Source organism: Protopterus annectens, chromosome 9.part0 (genome assembly GCF_019279795.1).
Source record: "Protopterus annectens isolate FY-2018-M chromosome 9.part0, PAN1.0, whole genome shotgun sequence".
Taxonomy (NCBI): domain Eukaryota; kingdom Metazoa; phylum Chordata; order Ceratodontiformes; family Protopteridae; genus Protopterus; species Protopterus annectens.
In genome coordinates this window covers 1085725158-1085748249 of record NC_056743.1, presented here as the reverse complement: position 1 = coordinate 1085748249, position 23092 = coordinate 1085725158, and the positions used below count along the sequence as shown (strand labels likewise).

The 23092-nt window shown below is 37.6% G+C and overlaps 1 protein-coding gene across 3 annotated transcripts in view; it reads left to right on the top strand.

Annotated features, from left to right (window-relative positions):
• Window positions 1–23092, top strand: part of LOC122811820 (pleckstrin homology domain-containing family A member 3-like) — a 547265-nt gene that overhangs the window by 31104 nt on the left and 493069 nt on the right. The window contains exon 2 of one of the 3 annotated variants that reach the window (XM_044083926.1): window positions 22010–22514. The exons of the other annotated variants lie outside the window; for them this stretch is intronic. The gene's annotated coding sequence lies outside the window, so the exon portion shown is untranslated. The remainder of the gene's footprint in view (window positions 1–22009; window positions 22515–23092) is intronic. 3 annotated transcript variants of the gene reach the window in all.

The following is a 23092-nucleotide window of genomic DNA, read 5'->3' as shown; positions in this document are numbered from 1 at the left end:
CATTTCAGAGTTGCTGGTTTTCTTCCTGTTGAGCCCCATCTCCCAACTGCAGTCTGTGGTTCATTTCCAACATACTCCCGGTTCTTCTAGTAAATTCCTGTGTTTTTTTCTGTCTCAAACATTTTCCTTTGGAATATTGGAAAATGTTTCACTGGCATAGTCTATTAGGTTTATTAACAGAAGAAAAAGAAGCAGGATCCCATTCTGTTTGATGGCTTACTTTTTGTTGGACAGACTTTTTTATATTTCCTTCTTAGCATGTCTTGCATCTAAAATGACTTTGACCCTCCAGGAAAAAAAATATTCTGAAGATAGCTGGGTACAGCAACTTGAATCTCACACCTGCTTCTCAGCATTCCCTGATTGCTGGAATAAATTTATTCCTCCTCGTCTGCCTGGTATACAGTGAGTAATCATTTTCACAAACGCACTACAGTCTCCAACATTTAGTACTTTCTTTCTGCCACAGTATTGTCAGAAGCAACTCTTTCTGCTGGCAGGATTGTATCTTTAGTAGTAGAGGTCTTTGCTGCATTCTTATAGTCAGGTTTGGAGCATACTCACAATGAGCCTTTTCAATTAACAGCTTCTGTTGTGGAATACCATTCCAGTTGCTTATCTGTACTTTGATAACATTAATACAGTCTGTTCCTTCCAGTTTCTCTGGTGCAGCAGAAAATTTCGTATTTTCTCTATGTGCTATATTCTGTAATTCTACCATTTTTTGAAACATCTCTTCTTGAGCAGTCCAATACTCAGCCAGCCTTTTCTTCATCTTGACCTCTGATTTTTCCAGTTTTATCAGCTCATCTGAATGTCTGTCTGAAGCTTCTTCCATTTTTCCAACATTTTGTTGTTATGAGATGATGTACTCTTTCGTTTTCATTTATTTTAATCGCTCTCAGCACATTTGACTTATTTTTTCCTCTAGAGTACTAGAGTCATGTCTTATACCAAAGCTGGAGCTTCAACTGCTGCAAGATTCTTTCTAGCCAGTGTTTTCTCCTCACCTTTTGTGATCGATATATTTTCTTTCAGGTTCTGTAAATGTATTTTTTGCTGGCATCCAGGCAGTACAGTTACTAGACTGCAAGTCAAATTTACCCAGACATACAAATTCACTGGCTCTCTTTTCTCTGAGTTTTTTGTTTTCACATTGGGAGAGCTGAAATTAAGCTGTTACTATTTAGAAGTCCATGCAAGCAATTAATCCTGAGAGTCCTGAGCATTCTTTGCTAAGAGAAATGCACAATTTAAAGATACAACGGCAATCAGTTTGGTGAAAAAGTTTGAAATTGTCAAGTGAATAAGAGATGGTAGTATCCCCAACAATCTTAATACTTTAATGCAGTTAATATAACCATGTATAATTTAGTTTTATTTAAAGGTAGCCATTGCACTTTTTCTTGGGGCTAAAAGTCAATATTTTCTGAAAGCATAAAAGCTGTTTATCATATCTGAGAGGGGAATAGAAATTAGAAGTAGGAATACAGGGTGTAACATGCACCTTAGCTTGAGTAACATTAACTTTAGATTAGTTTGTCTGTGGTGCAACTTTCAATTTGGTGTAGCTTTTGATTTGGGGCATTTGTTTCTATCTGGAAGTTTAAACTTCATTTGTTGAAAATATACACAGTTTTGTGTGCTTTGTCTTAAGTTAATAGGTGAGGGAGTGTTCTGAAAATGTATTTTTTGCAGGTTTCCATCAAAGCAAAAAAGTCTTGAAATTGTGACATGGGTTCAAATGAAGATGAGAAGAAATAACTGTATAAAAGATCAGCCTGTGAAACATTGTTGTGTGCATGTAAGACAAAAGATGGAAATACATGACCGTTTTTTGAATGTGTATAATAAATAAGAATAATAGATTTCTATCATACTGGCTACTCTTATCTGTAGTATCTTGGAATGTAAATGGTTTTACAGGTATAGACAGAAAAGGAAATAGTATTGAATTGTATTAAGAAATGTAGAGTGCAAATAGCAACACTGCAGGAGATAAAATTGGAAAGAAATGAACATGTGAATTTGACAGGATTTCAGAATGGTTATCAATATGAGAGACAAAGGTAACTGGGAATAGTAACACTGATTGCTAAAGGCCCCCAATAGTGATAGAAGAGGAAAAAAGACAATCGTGGTAGATTTGGGGTAATAAGAGGCTATTGGTGAGGGAGGGCAATTATGCTAACATGTATTTATATTCCAATAAGAACTGCTATAATGAATTATAAGGCAATTGTGGGAGAAATAATCATCTTTCAGAAGGGAATATTACTTATTAATGGGGACTGGAAATTTATTTACAACAGTGAGGATGTATCAGGGACCTAGAAGGGAAAGCATAACAAAAGACTATAGATTTCTGAAGCTGTTTATGAAAATATTGTGCATGGGAGACATAAATTTAGTAGTAGTAACTCTGACAGAAGTTACATATTCCCCAAGGTACATTAACTGGGCAGACTTCCAAGATGGCTGCACATTGAGTAACAGCTTAACTTTAGCTCTCCCAGTTTGAAAACAGAAACTCGCCAACCAGTCCTGGTGTACAAAGAGCTCTTGAAGACAAAGCAGCAAGAATATCCAAAAAAAAATTACAGGAGCTCAACGTCAAACACTTTTAATGAGTAAAATAATAAAACAAAGCAAAGCTTTTGAGTTACAAAAGTATTTCTCAGTGCAATTATACATCTCATTATCTCCACAGTGTTTAAATATTTACACCAGCTGATCATACGTATTCTTAAAAATCACATGGGTTATTAAATAGTTAGATGCAGTTTAACAGCATAGTAAAAGAAACACACACCCACATATATAAACAAGCCCAGGACCAAATAAAAATAAACTTGTAATAAAATCCAAATATAAATAAAGAATGTAGTACATATTATAAATATTGTTAATAACTATACTATTGTTATACTAATTATTCTAAAAATAAAAACAAATACTACTTGTATACATATTGATTTCTATTTTTCAATATGCTTAATACTATTGGTACTATAAAATCCTTGCATTTTATCAGCCCTGAAAAATTTAATCCAGTCATATTCCATCTCTTTTATTCCCTAGGTCACCTCCTCTTGCATTGTAATGCACAACTTGTAAAACCCCAAACTTAAACTTATGAGATCCCACAGATAAAACGTGTTTACTCAGGGCATTTGTCTCAACTTTTCTTCGAATTTCTGAAAGATGTGACCCTATCCTTTTCTTTTAATTTCTTATTAGTTTTGCCTATATAAAAGCACTCACAGGAGGTGCAATTAGCAAGGTAAATCACATTCTGAGTATTACATGTAGCAGAAACATGAAAAATTAATTTGCTGTGATGGGATGCTTAAAGGAAGGTTCAGTATTAATACTTATACAATATATACAGTTGTGACAGGGAAATGTCCCATTCCTATTCACTGTCTTTCAGCTTTTATATTACTCAAATCCTAATAGCATAAATACTGTTTAAGGTTTCTTTCTCTCTTATGAATAAACTTAGGCTCATTACCTACAACTTTTTTAACATCCTCATTTGATTGCAAGATGGCCCAGTTTTTACATATAATATCGTTAATCATATCACTATGTCTATTATATTTCATAATATACCCTAGATTACACTCAAAATGATTACTAGCAGCTTGTCTATTCAATTGTCCAGAAAAGTATGGTGCACATAAATTACTCCATTCATTTATCACGACATCCTTCATATCTTCCAGCAAAATAATATTAACATAAATGTTTGCAACCGGGGTGCCCCTAGCCACCCCAAGTTGCCGATGATGGACTTAACATTTTTCTGTTTAAAGATGATTATTTTCCAACATTATCCAACACTGAACACATTTCTATCTTAGAAGCTGTAAAGGTGCTATGTTCACAGAAATACTAACACATTGTACTCCCCAGTCATTAGGTATTACAGTAAATAAGGACTTAACATCCATCGTTGTTGTTGTGTCTTTCGGCTTTTCCCGGTTAGGGTTTGCCACAGCGGAACTCCGGTCCGCTAATGATTGGCAGTAGATTTTTACGTGCCAAGTTGCCGGCCCTGACGCACAACCTTCAACGAAGGTACGCCCAATCACACGTCTCCACACAGAAGACGCTCTAGCTGAGAATCGAACAGGACAACGTCTTACTGTGAGGCGATAACGCTACCGCAGCACCACCACCGCAGTAACAAGTAAAATATCTATGCTTTCATTTTCCATGGCCCAACAGCTGATGGACAACTTGTAAAAAGAAAGTCATTAGTGTCCTGAATAAAACTTTTACTAAAACTTAATAATGGGCGTAACTGTTTCTCAAGGTAGTTAGACAGGGATGTGGTAATACAGGAGCTCCCCAAGACTATAGGCCTCATGGGTGGTACTAATAAATCTTTACAGATTTTTGGCAATCCATAAAGAAATGTAATAAGATACAAGACATAATTATATACTTCAGGTGTAATCAAATTTTCCATAAGTAAATCATATAAAAGTTCTTAATTCGAAACATTATCTGATCATCAAATTTTCTGTCTACTTTTTTAAAAGTACTTAAATCAGATAAAAAGTCATGCATCCTGTTATAAAACTCCACATCCATTACAACAATCTTACCCTCCTTATCAGCCTGTTTAATAACCACATTCTTATTCATGTATAATTTACTAAATGCTTCTCTCTCTTCGGGTTCTAAGTTATAATATTTATCACAATGTTGTCTTTCAGCTTTTCCCGGTTAGGGGTCACCACAGCGGAACTCTGGTCCGCTAATGATTGGCAGTAGATTTTCACGAACGCCGAGGTGCCAGCTCGATGTTCAACCTTCAACGAAGGCACGCTCATTTATACATGTCTTTCGAACGCCCACCCAACCATGGGGAGGACATGCAGACTCCACACAGAAGGCACTCCCCCACACTCCAGCCGAGAATCCAACGGGAGAACCTCTTGCTGTGAGGCAACAACGCTACCACTTGCACCACCGCGGATTCACAATGCCCTTTCTTAAAAAAATTATTCGTAAATCTCTTGTTCACACATTTCCTGAAATGCTTTCACTATTGGAGTATTGTTTGGTACAAAAGTGCTTGGTCGCCAATCATCCCTTATACTATTACTTCCATCCGATAGCTTTAAATCTATATTTCTAATGACTAGCCTGAGTTCAGTTAGTAAGTTGCTAATATTCGCTCCTTTAGCAGGGACAAAAGTAATCCCCTTATCTAAAAGCATTAGCTCAGCATCACTAAATGACCATTTAGACACATTAACCACTGTAGGACTAGCAAAAATTAAGTCTTTGTACGTTTGTTCTTTACTATTGGTCCTACCTTCATGAAGGTTTGTTGTCTTGTCTGATGCTGCGTGGTTGGTTCTGTCCTGTCCCAACTCCTCTTCCTACTCTTATTTCTTTGATTTGAATGGGCAGCTGTAAAGAAAAGTTTGAGGCTAAAAAACTGTCAGCCCCTTTGCTCTTCTTTCACTGTTCCAGAATTACCAGTTACAGTTGCATTCTTGTCAACGGTACTCCCAGATTGACTCAAAACAGCACCATTCTGTTCATCTGCTGTTTCAGAATTTCCATTCTCAATTGTATTATTAAAGTTCTTAACCTCAGACACAGAATTGCTTGCTGCAGTCTCAGTTGGAATTGGAGTGAAGCTATCCAAATCTGTGACTGCATCACTACATCTAGTAGCACCAACTTCAGTTTCACTACTAAGGGAAGGGGTGGGTCTGCCACTAGTCTTATTAAACTCTATTTCCTCAGTCTGCAATAGTGTCTCATTTATTAAAGGGGCAGCAGCTATTGAGGTAAATCATCTGTTTTCTTTTGGCCAAGAAAATACATTAATTCTTTAATTTAAAGGCATTCAAGTCTTGAACAAGTTTCCATTTTTTTGCTGATAATTTATCTTCCATTCTTTTCAGTCTATCTAGCATATTGTTGTAATCACTAGCTGTTAAATGGAAGGAAGTAGAATTGATAGTCTTATCTTTCATCTCAATTCTGCTAGCAATTTAGTTTCATAAGGAAGAAAAAATTATTCATCAGTCGTCGTATACTTAGCACTCAGATTTAAATTCAGCTGTTGCCATTGCTTCAGCAGTTCAGGATATTTATTCCCGTATGTAAGCATTTTAATAATTCTAAGACATGTAGGTACCATACCTCTCTAAATATGCAGAAAAAACTTGATCTTTGTCTTCTAAGCCTTTTATGCATCTCAGTTCTGTATTCCAAGGAGAGAATACTTTTCTGCAACTCATTCAGTTCATCATTAGCAGAATAGTTACTTACAACATCAGTGTGTTGACTACATAACACAGAGGGGATTCACATCCAGTGTTAAAAAATGCTGTAATCTTACATAAGATAACTTAGTAGCTGTCTGCATAGATGTATCAGATGTACCAAACATTGTAGAAAATGTAGGTGGTCCGGGCAGTGGTTCCATAGAAAAATCACACACCGGCTGGTAGGACAGGCGGGTCACCAGGAACAGTAAAAAGCAAGAAACCCACAAAACCAACCATTCCTGGTGTCCAAAAAGCTCTTGAAGACAAAGTAGCAAGAATATCTAAGAAAAAACGACAGGAGCTCAACGCCAAGCACTACTGTAATGAGTAATATAATAAAACCCAGCAAAACTTTTGATTCACATGACTCTTTCACAAAGAAACTTGCCAGAAAAGGCCAGTAGACTTTTGTGGTTATGGGTAAATTTCAGTAACTGACTAGTAAGTGTACTGCTGGATGCCAGGAAAAAAAATACAGAGCACCTGGAAAATCAGCTACAAAAAGTGAGGAAGAAACTAACTAGAGAAATTTCGGCAGCTGTTCAGCAAAAAGCAATGCAACCTCCAGACATAACTTTTAGTAACCTACAGGAAGATATAAGATAACTGCTCACAGACTTTGTTAAAATAAATGAAACACTGCTGGAGTATATTACCACAAACAACAAAAAGATGGAAAATGGAAGGAGCTTTAAAGAGATATTCAGGCTGCAAAAATCAGAGGTTGAAATGAAGAAAAGGCCGACTAAATATGAGACTGCTCAGGAAAAGATGTTTCAAAAAATAATAGAATTAGAGGGCAGAGTACATAGGGAAAACCTGAGATTTTAAGCAGTGCCAGAGAAGCTGGAAGGAGCAGACTGCATTAATTTTATGAAAGCACAAATAAGCAACTGCACTGGTATTCCACAGCAAGAGTTGTTAGTTGAAAGGGCACATCTTGTGTATGCTCCAAACTTGGCTACGAGAAAGCAACATAGACCTTTAATAGTAAAGACGCAATCCTGCCAGCAGACTGTATTGATTCTGACAATACTGTGGCAGAAAGACAAAATACTAAAAGTGGGAGACAGCAGTGTTTGTGGAAAATGATTATTGATCATTGTATATAAGGCAGAAGAGGAGTAAACTCATTCCACTCTTCAAGTATGTTGAGATGCAAGTGTGAGATTCAAACTACGGTACCCAGCTATCTTCAAAGTATCCATGGAGAGGCAAAATCCCTTTTGATGAAGTATATTCTAAGGAATAAATACAAAAGTTTGTCCAATAAAAGGAGTCTGCTTCTTGTTCTTCTGGTAATAAGGACCACATTGAGACTGTACCTGTGAAACCTTTTCCACTGTTTCAATAAAACATGTTGGAGAGGAGGAAAGCAGCACGAGAGTTGACTAGAAGAATCGAGAGTACATTGGAAAGGAAGCAGAGAGAGAATTTTGGAGCTGGAGATGAACAGAAATAAAACCAGTAACTTGATATGGGATTACAATGCAATAATAATTGTGAAATATGACAGAACAAGAAAATCTGGAAATGTTCAACTTTTTCAAAATTTGTTGGACTTGTGAGGAACTCTAATGACATCAAGTAGGGATATACTTTAATGTTCGGAAAATGCTTTGGGTAGGGGAAGAGAGAGGAGAAAGTTAACTGTAAAGTAAAGAAAACCATTTTTTTCTTCATAATGCTATTTTTGTGGTGTATGGTTTCCTTTGCATGCTGTAAATTCAAGTTTTCACAGTTATTTTTAAGTGTAATGGGGATTGTAAATAGGTGCTGATGTTTTTTTCCTTTCTCCTTTCTCTCCTTGTTCAGTTTTAAGAAATGTAGGCAGTGCAATGTAAAACATAAATCCTGGTTAAAAGAGCATGACAAAAGAAAAAAATGTGCTTTTTCTCATTCTTGCATGGGGGATGACTGAATTAAGGACCTTAGATTTATTTATTTACACATTTTAAGAGAAAGCAAGTAAATGAAAATGAATATTAAATATTATGAGGCTTTCTTTCTAGCAAATGAATGTATGCTTAGTAGCAATTCTGTATCTGGCCCTCATGTCTTCATGGAGACAGTCTTGTAAAGAGAAATTGGTTGTCTGGTTCTCATGTCTTCACGGAGACAGTCTTGTAAAGAGAAATTGGCTGTCTGGTTCTCATGTCTTCATGGAGACATATCTGATGAAGAGAAATTGGTTACAGTCTGGTGGAGAGTGATTGGCTGGGGAAAAGAGAAAGTGACTAGGAGATAATGTTCTCTGAAAGAATTCACAGGTTTACTCAGCTAGGAGAGCTGTAATAAGAAAATGAGTTAGCACTTGGTAGAAAGAAACAGAGGCTGCACCATGCATCACCTTTCTTTTAGGTTAAATCAACTCTGTGAGTGTGGCTGTCAGTTTGGGACATTTGTTCCTATTAGGATGGTACAACTTCAATATTTGAAGATGTACATAGTTTTGTATGTTTGTATTAAATCAATAGGTTCTTGTGGGTCTTGGGGGTTGGTTGCTTTTTTGTTTGAGGGTTTTCAATAAAACAAAAAGTTTTGTAAGATGTAACAGGCTCAAGTGGATATGACCAGAAAGAACTATATAAAAGTCCAACCTGCCAAACAGTGTATATGCATGTAATACAAAAGCTGGAACTAGACATTTAACAAAAAAGGCATTACACATAAAAGATTGGAATAACAACTTTTTAATGCAATTATGCTTTCTGTAATGTATTTAAATGTCAATGACCTCACCTATTAATAGTAAAATAATAGTGGACTGTATTTAAGAATGCAGAGTTCAAATAGCTATGTTACAGAAGACACACTTGGAAAGAACTGAACATGTAAATTTGATAGACAGGATTTCAGGATGGTTATTCAGCAGAATATCTGGGAAAAGGAAAAGAGGAGTACTTGTATTAATTGGAAGAGGAGCTCCAACAGTGATAGAAAAGGGTAAAACAATAATGGCAGATTTGTAGTACTAAGGGGCTACTGGCAAGGGAGGAGGAGTACACTGGCATGTATTTATATCCCACTTAAAAATGCTATAATGGAACTTGAGAAAATTCTGGGATAAATCAGTTTTCAGCAAGGAATATTACTTATAGGTAGGGACTGGAATTTGATTTGCAGCAGTGAAGATATTTCTGGGGGCCAGGAAGTGAAAGTGTAACAAAGGAGTTTGGAGTGAACTTACCCGCTATTCCCCAAGATATAAAAACTGAGCTAGGGTAGACCATATTCACGTTTCACAGGAACATGTGCATTTAATTGAAGGTCTCGATACATACCCAACAACTATTTCAGATCATGCACCGACAATAACTGAAATAAAAACGCAGAGTATTGGAATAAAATGAGACACTGGTACTTTCCCATCTGTCTGTTGAAAAGAGATGAATTGAAGGAATTGGTAGTGAAGATTGTTACAGAGGATAGAAATTACTTTAAAATATATCTAGTGAGTGGGATAAAATTAAGGTGTAGTTTAAAAATAGGGTGATAAAAGAAAGGGAGTTATGCTTAAGAAGTAACGAGAATTATTTTGTGGGACTGACAAATGTTAAAGTATTGCAGAATAGGGGGAATCTCACAGAACAAGAGTATCAACTGCAGAATGCTAAGCAGAAAAGTAAGGGATTACCTTGATAATATACACGAGTTTAGAAAAATTGCTGTTAAGCAGCTGTTTTTTGATAACAGTACAGCACAATGACTCTGGCAACAGATAGAAGAAAGGGCTTGTCACCATGTTTAAGGAGGTTATAAAAAAAAAAAAAGAAGGTAACGAGATCCTGTAGATGTATTAGAAATAGTTTGTAAATTCGGTGAAAGTCTGTTTAAAGCAGAAGTATGAAAATCAAGTAAACATACAAATGGAAATATTTACAGAAGAATTAAATATGCCTATTTTTGAGGCAGATGAGGCTCAATTACTAATGGTTAGGATAGGAGGAGATGAGATAAAAATTATGTATAACCAATCTACAGGAAAGTCCCCAGGAATAGATGATACTCCCGTGGAGGTTGGAAGCTAGGAGGAAAAAAAAAATATCTGGAAGGTTTTGTTTAACAGTATTTTAAAAGGAGACATACTCGCATCCTGGAGGAAAGCAGTGGTAGCTCTAAAGAGGTAAAGATCCTTCAGATCCAGCTTCATACGGCACATTTCAGTACCAAACCATGATTATAAAGTGTTCATATCTATAATAGCTAAAAGAATGGAAAAAGTAATGCCAAAATTGATAGATATGGATCAGTGTGTTTTTGTGGAGAGGAGGCAAACATTTGACAGCATTAGCAGAACATTGATGATCCAGAGGGAAGCAGAATGCAAGAAAATACCATTGTTGTTGGTGGGTCTTGATGCCGAGAAAGCATTTGACAGAATAAGTTGGGGCTTTATGAGCAGGGCATTGGAAGCATTTGCATTTCCTGTAGAAAAAAACATTATAAGGTTTATTTGGAGGATATAAGTGGGTTGAGTCCTCTCTGATCATTTCTGCTTGATCAGAGGAACCAGGCAGGGGTGTCCTCTTTCCCCTTTGTTATTTGCATTATATTTAGAACCACTGGCAAAGAAAATAAGGGACTCAGAAATTCAAGGATATAATTGGTATGGTAGTCAAGAAAAGCTGACATTATTTGTAGATTATATTATTTTGTATCTGACAAAACCAGAAAGAGACCTTGCAGTGTTGTGGAACATTCTGAGACAGTTTCATATCTTTTCAGGATACAAAATTAAAGAAGCCAAAACGAAGGCAATAGTGGTAAATTTATGTAACCACACATGGATTGTTTCAGTATTATTCATATATTCATATTTATGGGGACATGATAGGAGTATGGATTAAAAGTGATTCTGGTGTGGCAGCTAAGGATATGTGGGAAGAGACTAAAAAGATAATACAAAACCTGAGAAAATGGAAGCTTTGTGATATGGATAGTAAGATACAAGCGGTTAAATGTTTTTAGTCTCATTAAGTATTATAAACGGGTCAGGCATAGTTTTATCAAGCAGAGGAGAAGTTGTGGATAGCAATTAATAAAGAGCTGAAAGATTTTATCTGGGAGGGGAAGATGGCAAGATTCAAGTGTCATATGCTGATTCTTCCAATAGAACATGGTGGATTGGGATTACCTGATTTTCAAGTGGTGTTTCAGAGCTACACAGTTAAGGCTCCTATACATAGCACAAGCAGAAAGCTATAGTTCAAAGTGGAAAGGGATGATTATGAAACTGGGGAAGTTCAAGAAACAAGGAGAGACTGGGATTTTGGATGCAGGCCTTTTAAGAAAAATTAATAATCATACAGAATATTATATCTATAAAGTAGTAGAAAGTATCCTAAGAATTAAGACTACACGGGAATGGAGAAAGGAGATTCTGCCAATAGGGATGACTGCAATTAGGGATACAGATAACAGGCAAGGGGAGGCTGGAATTTATTGGTGAAAACTGGTAAAGGAACCAAGATATTGGAAGCAAATAACTAGAGAGTGAAAGATGATAGAATGGGAAGACACTAGGAATTTATTTAGAATGCAGATTATAGATTGCCTTCTCTATCAAGGATTGAGATCGGAGTATAGGCAAAGAGAAAGAAATGGGGGGGGGTCCTAAATGAAAGACCAGCACTGGTAGAGGTTTTAGTAGAATCTAGAGCAGAAGCTGCCATTAAAAAAGGAAAAGTTAGTAGAGCATATAAAATATTGCATGATAATTATAAGAATCAATTGGAGGAGGCCAAAAAGGATTGGGAAGAGAAATTGGATAAGCAATTCACAGAAAAACAATGGGAGGATATATATGTTTCCCAAATATGTAACAGAATCTAGAAGATTTAGGATTTATGCTTGGAAATTATATTTTATACCCCAATTAGACTCCAAGAATTTTTCCTCAGGTAGATAACAAATGTTGGAGGTGTGATGAAGAAGAGGTAATTGGGACTATATTTTGTAAGGAGTTCGATGAGTTGGCATCCTAGGATTCTTTGCAGGATGCACTGTCGGAGATGCTGGGTGGGCAGATTGGTGTGATGAGGGAGATGGTTTTCTGAACTACAATACAGAATTGGAATTGCCTAGACATGGTAAGGCCTTGCTGTGTCAAATTATGGTGGCTGCCAAATAGAAAATGGAAATCAAAATGTAAACCAATTATGCTAGAAGTAGTGAATATGGTAACAGAGATAAAAGAATGGTACTGAGATCTTTCGAAAAGGGTAGGAGCAAACTACATTGGAAAGTGGAAATTGTGGGAACAATACATACGGGGAAGGAATGAGGTTTAAAAAGTCAGGACTTAAATGAGCCAAGTAATCTTTGACTGAAAATAATTGGGTAGATTATAAGTGAAGTATAGTAATTGCAACTGGGAGTGTGTCAGTATGGTTTGTGATGTAAAATGTTTGAAACTAGGATTGTGTCACTGTGGTTTGTGTTCATTTCTACAAATGTTTGATTGCTTATGTCATAAGTGATGGCAAATATATTTTTGTTTTAAAAAAAAAGGGCAGGAATTGAATAATTTATGTAGTGTTGCTTAGGTTATATGATATGATATATACCAATATATGTGAAATATAATGTTTGTAAATGTGAACTTGTTAATACAGTTAGACACATTTACATTTAAATAAAAGTTATCAATGTCACAGGTGATAATTTAATAAAGGTGTTAAAGAAAAAAAAACAAGGTACATTAACTGGCCTAGACTGAAGTCGTATTTCACAGGAAATGTACATTTAATTGATGCATCCAGTATCTGTTTCAGGTCATGCACAGATTAAAAACTGATAAAAATGCAGGGTAATAAAGTAAAAATGAAACACTGACACTTTCCCACTTACATGTTAAAAAGAGCGGAATTTAAGGAATGGATAATAAAAATTATTTCAGTTATTAGGGAAAATGAACATTTCTTCACAAGGGATAGCTGGTAAGTAGGATAAATGAAAATGGAGTTTAAAAATAGGGTAGAATTAAGAGAAAACTATAGCCTGGTTAAGAAGTAATAGGAATTATTTAATGGAGCTGATGATGGTTAAAATATTGCAGAATAAGGGGAATCTCACAGAACAAGAAGAGGAGTAACTGGGAAAAGTAAAGACAAAATAAGGGAATATTTGGATAATATACATGATTTTAGAAAGATTGCTGTTAAGCAACTTTTTAATAACTATTCCAGAGGATAAAAACATGTAATGCAATGACTTTGGGAACAGAAAGTAGAAAGGATTGTTGCCAGAGTTGGGAACCAGAAATTGCATAGAGTATTATAGATATTTTGGAAATTTTATGAAAATTTTTATAAATCAGAGGCACGTGGAAACAGAGAGCACAAATGGAAATATCTGTAGAAAACTTTATTATGCCAAGATTAGAGGAAGGCTCCGCTCAATGACTAAAAGTTGAAATAGGAGAAGAGATAAGACATGATGTATAATAAATATGCAGAGAAGTCTTCAAGAACAAATAGTATTATTATGGAAGTTAGGAGGGAAGAAAATGATAGAGCTGGAAGATTTTGTTTAATAGTATTTAAAAGGGAGGGGAACCACCAGCATTTTGGAAGAATGCTGTGGTAGCTGTATTTCCCAAAAAGGGTAAAGACCCATTAGACCCAGGCTTATATAGATCCATTTCAATTTTGAACCATGATTATAAAGTTTTTATGTCTATACAAAAGAATGACAAAGGTGTTGATCAGTGTGGTTTGTGGAGGGGAGGCAAACATTTGACTATTAATAGAACAGTGATGATCCAGAGGGAAGAAGAATGTAAGAAAATACACTGTTTTATTGGTTGCTCTTGGTACAGAGCAAGCATTTGACAGAGTAAGCTGGGATCTTGAGTATGGCAATGGCAGCATTTGCATTCCCTGATAAAATAATGTTAATTAGGAGCAGAAGCAAGAATAATGTGAATTAGGAGGATATATGTAGGTTCAGAGGCAGGAATGAAATTGGAAGGATTTCTTCCTGTTAAGTTGTGTTTTAAGTGCAGAACCAGGCAGGGGTGTCCTCTTTCTCCTTTATTTGTTTTATATTCAGAACCATTGGCAAAGCCAATAAGGGGCTCAGAAATTCAAGGATATAAACAATATGGTAATTAAGGAAAGTTGTCTATTTGCAGATATATTTTGTACTTGGTAAATATAGAAAAGGACATTTTCATGTTGTGAAACATTTTGAAACGGTTTCAGGACTTTTAGGGTTCTAAAATTTAGTGAAGATAAAACAAAGGCTATAGCTGAAAATTATGTACCCATTCACAACTTTGTCCAGCAATACCCATGGGAACATAAGATTAAGTGTTATGGAGTATGGATTACAAAGACTTCTGTTATGGCAACTAAGGATATTGGGAAGAGACTAAACAAAAGATAATAAACAACAGCTTCCAGTTTCTCAGTTTTTGTATGTATAGTAATTTACAAGCCATGAAAATGTTTAGTCCTTTTAGTTTTATACAGGTCAGGCATATTTTTATCAACCAGAGAAGTTATGGACAATAATAAAAAGGAATTTATGTGGGAGGGAATGGGGACAAGAGACAAATGGGACAAGTTGATCCTTCCAATAGAACAAGATGGTTTAGGATTACCTGATTTTGAAGGGATATTTTAGATCTACACAGTTACGCCTCATATACATAACACAAATAGAAGGTTATAATTTAAAGTGGAAAGGGATGATGAAGGGGGGGGGGTTCAAGAAATGTAGAAAGAGTGGAATTTTGGGTGCTGATCATTAACTCATTCACTGCAGTGGAGCGCAGAAAGTTTGCACTGTAACTTGCAATGGGCAGACCGTAAGCCGTTTGACAGAATCTAATTATGTCCTCACATAGGTTCATAGGCGTATACTAGGCTAATGACCCTGGAGCCTTTGCAAGCCTAGCCCATAGCATTATCCTGACATTGTGCCACCCGACCTTGGTTCCCAGTGCCTCTGTCGAGTAGAGCCATAGAGCCACTGGAGTGATCCCTGGGGTGAATTTTCTATTTCCCATTCACTCATCAAGCTTTCTCTTGAAGAGGGCCAGTGAGGTGCTCTGCTTGACATGTATGGGAAGTCTGTCCCATAGCATGGGCAGTCTGTGGGTTATGAACCTGTCCCTTCAGCATGTTCTGTTGCTTGTGCTAATGAGGTTGCGGTCTCTGGAGCATGTGGTGCGGAGGGATTGGGATTTCTTTAGATGTAGCATTTCTAACAGAGCTGGGTCAGACATGGTTTTGTAAGTCGAGCAGAGATCACCTACAAGTAGGCAATATGAGACCGAGAATTGTTGGAGTTTTTTGAGTCTGTCCATATAGGATAAGTGTTTAAGGCCTAAGATCTTCTTTGTGAGGTACTTTTGCAGCCTCTCCAGTTGTTGCAGGTGTCTAGTAAGGCACATGCTGAATGGGGCATTTTACTAGATGATTGGCCTTATAAGGGAAGAGTAGAGGGAGACTATGACCTCTTTCTTCCTGAATGCAAATCACTTGGTAATGAAATGTGCCACATAGAAGGACTTTCTGACCACAGTGGCAATGTGGTGGTCAGAATAGAGGCTGCTGTCAAACCTGTGTTCCCAGATCTTTTGTAACTCCTTCTGTGTTCAGTGGACTACCATCAATGTGGTAATTCATGGTAACTGGGTATTTTCCAAAGGGGATGACGACACATTTTTTGGCATTGAGCTTAAGGCCATGGTTCTGACACCAGTCTGTGGTCTCAGTGAGGCCTGTCTGTAGGATGCCAACATCACTTGGGGAGTTAATAATAGCTCCCAACTTGCAACGGTCTACGAACTTTGTCAGCCAGAGTTCCTTCATGTTGGCCTGGACTTCAGAGAAGTAGATACCAAACAGGAGAGTACCCAGGACTGAATCCTGTGGGACTCCACTTGTGACTGGTCAGCAGTCTGACTTGGTGTCAGCTATTTTCACACTGTGGGTTTTATCTGTGAGCCAGTTTGCAACCCACCTAGTGATACAGAGGTTGATGCTTAGCTTAGTGAGTTTTTCTGTGATTCCTGAGCGGGAAATGGTATCAATGGCCTTGGCCAGATCAAGGTAGGCTGTATGAACCACCTTGCCTTCATCCACAGCTCTGGTGACTGACTCAAGTTGAGCAGGCATGATCTACCCTTCACAAAACCAAACTGTTTGGGATCCAGAGTTTGGAGAGTCCCTATTTTCTTGTTTATTAGGTCCATGATGATGCATTCCATAGCTTTGCATATCAGACTCATCGGGTTAATGGGGCGATAGTTCCCAGATTCTGTAGTTGCGCCTCCTTTGTGAAGAGGGATAACTGTAGCAGTGCTTCATTCAGTAGGGACAAAGCCTGAGGTGAGGCTGATTGAATAGGGCACACAGGTGAGGTGCCAGTTCACTCTGTAGTTCATGTAGAACACAGCCAGGAATATTGTCAAGTCCCTTAGAAGCTGTATTCTTGGTAATACTGGGTGCCTGGTAATCTACTGGTATTGTGATTGGTCCTTTGGGGGGGGAAGGGAGGAGTAAAGTTGGCACTGAATCTGTCAGCCAGTATATTGGCAATATCTTTTGGTTCGGTATAGGAGGTACCATTGTGCAGTAGCTCAGAGCAAATCTGGGTATTGCCATGGAGATTCTTTACATAACAATAGAAGGCCTTGTGGTTATCTTTACTATCTGCTGCAGTTCTGTTTTCATAGCTAGCTTTAGAAGATTTGATGAGGGATCTCAACATTTTGTTGAGGCTGATAAGAGAATTTTTCCAGTCTTGGGACTTCACCTTATTTCACATCAGTTTCCTCCTTCTGTTGTAGAGTTTGTGTATGGCAGGAGGCCTCTTTTTTTTTTTTTTTTTTTTTTTTTTTTTTTTTTTGTGGAGGAGAGCGTCTTGGTTCTATTGGGTATGGCAAGATCCATGCATTTGTGTACGTGTTCGTACAGTGCATTGGTGTATGACTCGGCGGTCATGCAACTATTCTCCATTTGCATGGGTGCCGTGAAGATAGCCCTCTCAGTTTTTTGGAGCCCAAAGTTAGCTGTGGAGAAGTTTTTCCTGGTGGTTACCTTTGCAGGAGGGTGGGGTGGGAGGGATGTGGATTTCCAAGGTGATTAGTTTGTGGATGGATCTAACCAGGAAGGAGTTGACTATTGGTGTAGAGCAATGGCCACCCATGTTAGTAATGACCAGGTCAAGGATGTTGCTACCTCTAGTGGTGTTAAGAACGAGCTGGTCCAGGGCTTTGGAATTAATGAATTTCAGGAAATGTTGGGCAAGTGTATTGGTACATGAGTAGTTGAAGTCGCTCAGTATGAGAGTGTTAGGTTAGACCCTAATATTCTCCAGGGTGCTTAGGAACGTGGAGTGTGATTCTTGGGACATGTTTGGGGAGCTGTAGCAGGCTACGACCTGAATCGCTGTCTTACCCGATGTTAGCTGCACCTGAAGTATCTCAGATGCGTTATGTTGGGCTACCAGTCTGGAGGTGTGCACATCCTTTATGAATATGGAAACACCACCACCTTTGAAGCTTCGGTCCAAGTTCTGGGGCCAAACGGTATGGAATGAGTTATAGCCTGGTAGTGCAGGGGTGCTTTCTGCTGCCTTGAAGCAGGTCTTTGTTACAGCACAAATGTCAATGTTCTCCATTTTAAGGAGTGCTTTGAGCGAGTGCATTTTGAAATTTAGACTTCTAGCATTGAGCAGCATGACCCTCAGATTGCATTTGTTTGTAACTGTTACGGTGGTAATTTGGTCTTTGGAACACTGCCTAAAAAGGCACTATAGGGGTGGCAAGAGCTTTGGCCAGTATCTGGAAGCCCAGGGGTGATGGATGCAGGCCATCTCTGGCAAAGCATCAAGGTCCGTCAGTCATGTCATCCCAGGCAGACAGATACTGGATCATCTTAGAAACTTAACCAATTGTTGAAATCAATCATTTTCTGCTTGTACTGTGGTATCATTCTGGGTGATTGTAGGATGCTGCTCAGGGTTAGGGTCATACCCACCTCGGCTACATCATCTTAGAGCTCCTCCGTGTCTCTTTTCATGTAGTCCAGGGAGGTATGTCTTGGGTCATTCACCCCCACATACATGTACAATGACAGAGTCATATTTGTACCTGTTGTTGATGGACTTGAGTGTGTGCGTTATGTGGTGCATCCTGGCACCTGACAGGCAGCTGACTGTTACTTTCTCCTTATTCACCCTAGGGAATGGGACATCAGTGTGCCTCCCTATCGAGTCACCTATTACTAGTGTGTTGGGCATGCTGTTTTGCCTTACGGGCTTTGGTTGAGTGGCACACTGTTTAGGAGAGTTGTGTCTCGTGATTAGTGTTGTGTTGTGGTGGTCAGGTGCATTTCTGCCTTTGAGGTCTCTGCTGTTTGGGTAGATTTTTATTGAGAGCCTCCGTGAAGGTGGGTGTGTGGTTTTGTGTTTTTATTTCAAACAAATGTTCATTTCTCTGGGATTATAGGGGTTACTAAAGAATTGTAAATGTCAAACCCTTCAGCACAAACTATTTTTATAGTGGTATTATTCTTCAGGTTCTAGGTCTTAAACCAAATTTTGTAAGTCACAGTAACTATTACATTTGTAATATTTTTTATAATATTTTGTAAATCACTTACAATATTTCAGAAACCACTTAAGTTGAATGCATACTGTCAGCGGCATTTTATTCTTCTAGCTGAGAGCTTTCATATGAGGCTTTTTTCCTTGGTTGCTGAGATATTTAGTAAAATGTGAAAATTATATCTATGTAAATTAATATAATAAAAACAACAGCTAATATCTATTTACCTGCACTAGGCAGAGGTCAAATATTAATGCAGTTGAATGTGCTATTGTGTAAGCTTTACGATTAAATATTTTAAAACCTTGTACATAGCATGGTTTTGGAATTATTGCTACAAATATGAACAAGCAATATTTGACACCTAGAGGCATCAGTAGGTGTTAACTGCAGATTCACCTGGAGGTGTCGCTAGGATGTAATAAGTTAAGGAGAATAATAACCACCATAAAGAACAGTATATTCATAAAGTTGCAGAAAGTATTCTAAGAACTAAGCCAACACAAGAATGGAGAAAGAAGATTTTGTCGGTAATGATAACTGGAAGTAGGGGCACACAAAATAAGCAAGAGAGGTCCTGAATTTACTAGAGAGAATTGGCAAAAGAACTAATGTATTAGGAGCAAATAAATAGAGATGTAAAGGTTGAAGAGTGGGATGAGGCAAAGAAGTTTGGACTGCAAGTTAGAGACTGCCTTTCCTATCAGCGATTTGGTACTGCTTATTTGATTTTCTTTGGAACTGCAGCCAGTGAGTCAGAAGCCATGCAGGCATCTTTAAAAGTGTCTTCAAAGTCTGGCAAAATGGGAGGAATAGGTTCAGAATTTGGAACCTCATCCTCTAATAGATCATAAAATCTGCCCAATTCTGGGTGTCTAGCAACAGTCTCTCTAAAGAAAAAACTTTCCTGGGAGTAACTTGAAGTTCACTATCTGAAGTGTCAGAGTTCTGAGTGATGAGTTCATGGGAAGAATCACCCCTGTCTCTGTCAGAATCCTCGTCCTTTGAAAATGCATATTGTTTTCTGGCAATACATGCCCTAGAACTTTGAAAAAGCAAACAGTCCCCAAAATCAGTTGACTGTAAAACACTCTTGTCCAAAGATACAACATCTGACTTTTATAGAGAAACAACCTGATCATCTGCAGTGTAAGCTTTTTGTTTCTTTTTTCTAGGAATTTCCGTACTGGGAGAATGGTTGGGGAACAGCCTACTGTCTCTGGCAAGGTCTCTTTCTCTGGACGACTCCTGTATCTAAAGTGTTTGGCTTTTCCATACCTGTAACTGGTACAGGAGTAAACCCTGAGAATGTGTCTAACCCCTGGTCCATAGTGGCTATTACAGCTACACAAGAGGGAGTCAAGGTAATGGGTAAGTGGTCTTTGGAGCTGCCTTTGCCTGCATCAGAGTCACTAACCCTAGGTTGAGGCAGTCTTTTTCTTTTCTTTTTATGTACAAGCAGAGTGGAAGAAACATGACCCGGAATATTATCCATGTTGTAGCCAGAGAAGAAACCTGATTGCTAGTATCGTAAGCTCTGTAACACTGGGAGAAGATAAGTATTCACTAGTAAGCACCAAGCACTCTTTTCTTTCCTAATCTAGTAAATACAAGGAGTACATGAAATATTGTTTCACCAGAATGTAAACATTTACTTAGAAATATCCCAGAACATGTAATACCACAGAAATAAGAAAATATTCTAGTTCTGTTTAAAAAAAAAAAAGAAAAAAAAAAAGGTAACGGGTGGGAAAAACACATTCTGATTGTAAAAGAATAGCCTAAGTACTTGATATTTAAAACATTTTTTTCAAACAAAGTTGGAAAAAATAAGTGAAGTAAACGGCACAGAAGCACATATTTCCCTGATTAAAGCCAGTATTCTTAAGGTGGAATACCCCCAAATAACTTGTATAGGTAGATCAGAAATACGACAGATATTAAATAAAAAATGTTTGAAAGGAAGGGTCCTCAAAACGGGGGTCTTATCTGTTAGGCAAGAAGCTTTTGATTGACTTCTGTTCCTCTGGAGTGGGAGAGATGCTCCTGCTGGAGGCAGTAGGAAAATACTGAAGATTTGCCTCACTCTGGTTGTTGATAGGCTGGATCCGTTTTGGAGGAGAGTGTATCTGCAGCCACAGAGAGTGAAAGAGAAGGGCGCTGGAGCTTTGGTAATCTAGTTAGCTACTGTGTCCTTGACAGGGCACTACCCACAGGCTACTGCAACAGTAAGAATGGAGAACAAGAATCCACGGAGGTTAGAAAAGGTTAGGAAGAGGGACTGCAAAAGCAATTTAAAAGGAATAATGGGAGGACATGCGCATGGCTCCCTGGTAAGCAACAGAGATTTTTCTTGAAGTGTTTTGCGTAGGTATTTTTATACCTCAAGCGGACTTTAAGTAATTTTTCCTCGAGGAGGTAGCAGATGGTAGTGGTGTGAAGAAAGAGGTAACTGGGAACATGCTTTTTGGGAGTGTAATGAGTTGGTAGATTTTTTTTAAATTCCCTACAGAGTAAACAGAAATATTAAGGAGCACATTGCTGTAACTAAGGAAATGATTCTTTTGAGCTGGGAGATCGGATCTAAATTGCCTAGACATAGTAAGGCCTTATGAATTTTAATTCTGTTGGCTGCCAAAAAGCAGTTACTAGAAAGTATAAATCAAAATCTAAACCAACTGTATTTGAAGTATTGAATATTGTACAAGGTATAAAAGAACTGCAAGAGGAAGCTTTAGAAAAGGGAAGGAGCAAATTGCATTGAAATTAATGGAATTGGGGGGGGGCAATCAGAATAATTTTTAGGAGGAGTGAGGTTTAAAGGAAGGCAATAATTGAGCAATTTAAGTAATGTTTAACTGAAAGACAGTTGTAAGAAAGAAGACGTATAATGTGTGTAATGGGGAAATATTAATTTGTGTTTTCTGTTAATGTATCTGTGCAAGTGTCTTAAGTGACAATTTAATGAAGGTGTTTATAAAAAATAAAATATATAATGTAATGTCCCATTTGGTATGCATTTGTTTAGGCATTTGACCCAGGCTGAGAGATTGCAGTATTTCCTCACTAACATAATCAAGGATATGTCTTCCTTGAGCTACCAGACCAAATTAGTGTTCTCTTTCTTTTCTCTTTCCCACAGACTCCTGAGAAGTGGCCTCTGTCTTGCTTACAGTGCCTCAAAGGATCTGGTACTATGCGACATCCTGCACATCTGCAAAACTAATAACACCGTAAACACTCATTCAGGGCATCCTAACTTCCATCAAAAACATGAGTAGGACATGTTGGCAAGATAGATTTATATCTCAGAGAATCCGTATGCTTTCTTTGTATATAAAGAAAAGTGGCTCCCTGTAGCTCTTGAAAGTGTAACCTGGATGAATGAATAGACTATTGTAAATACACCCCTGGTCTATCTCCTCAAGATCTCATTGAAAGAAGCTGAAACCAGGTATAAATTTGTCATGTAAATGGGTACCTGTGCTTTTGGATATTGTGGCGAGGCTGCTAATGGTCCTCTGGAGTGACAACCTAGTATTGACCTATGGGCATATAAGAAACTTGCAAACAACGAGGGGAAAAATTTAATGGAGAACTTGAGACCATAGTATAGGAAAATGGATTCCATAGCTCTTGCCTGTGGGGTGAGTATGTAGGTACCTGGTAAGTAGTTCTAGCTTCGAAGATGGGCTAGGTTGGCTGGATGGATGACTTTCTGTTGACAAGTGACCATGATTTTTGGATATATCACAAATGTAAGCAGATAAACCTGTAAGATAATTTTTGCAGTTTCTTTTACTGGTACTCATTTTTCAGACTGAAGGAAAGTTTACAAGTATGTTGGGTTTAGCTTCTGTTTAACTCTACAGTGTCAATTTACTTAACCATATGTGATAATGTAAGATAGGTTAGTAATTATGTACTGAAAGACTCATGCTTTATGTATTGTTTTACTGTGTCATAAACATAATCAGAAACTGACAAAATTATTTTTACTATTTCTTGTATTGATGTTGGGTGCAGCTTCTACTTAACTGTACATTATCAATTTATGTACTTAAACAAGGTCTGTGAAAGTGTAAATTAAGTTTGGAATTATGTACTAAGCTACCCTTATAGCATTTACATGTATAGTAAATGTGAACATGTAGAGTATATAAATCATTGTTTACATACATAGTAAAATCCCACATTGTATATACAGCACTGTGATGCCCTAAAA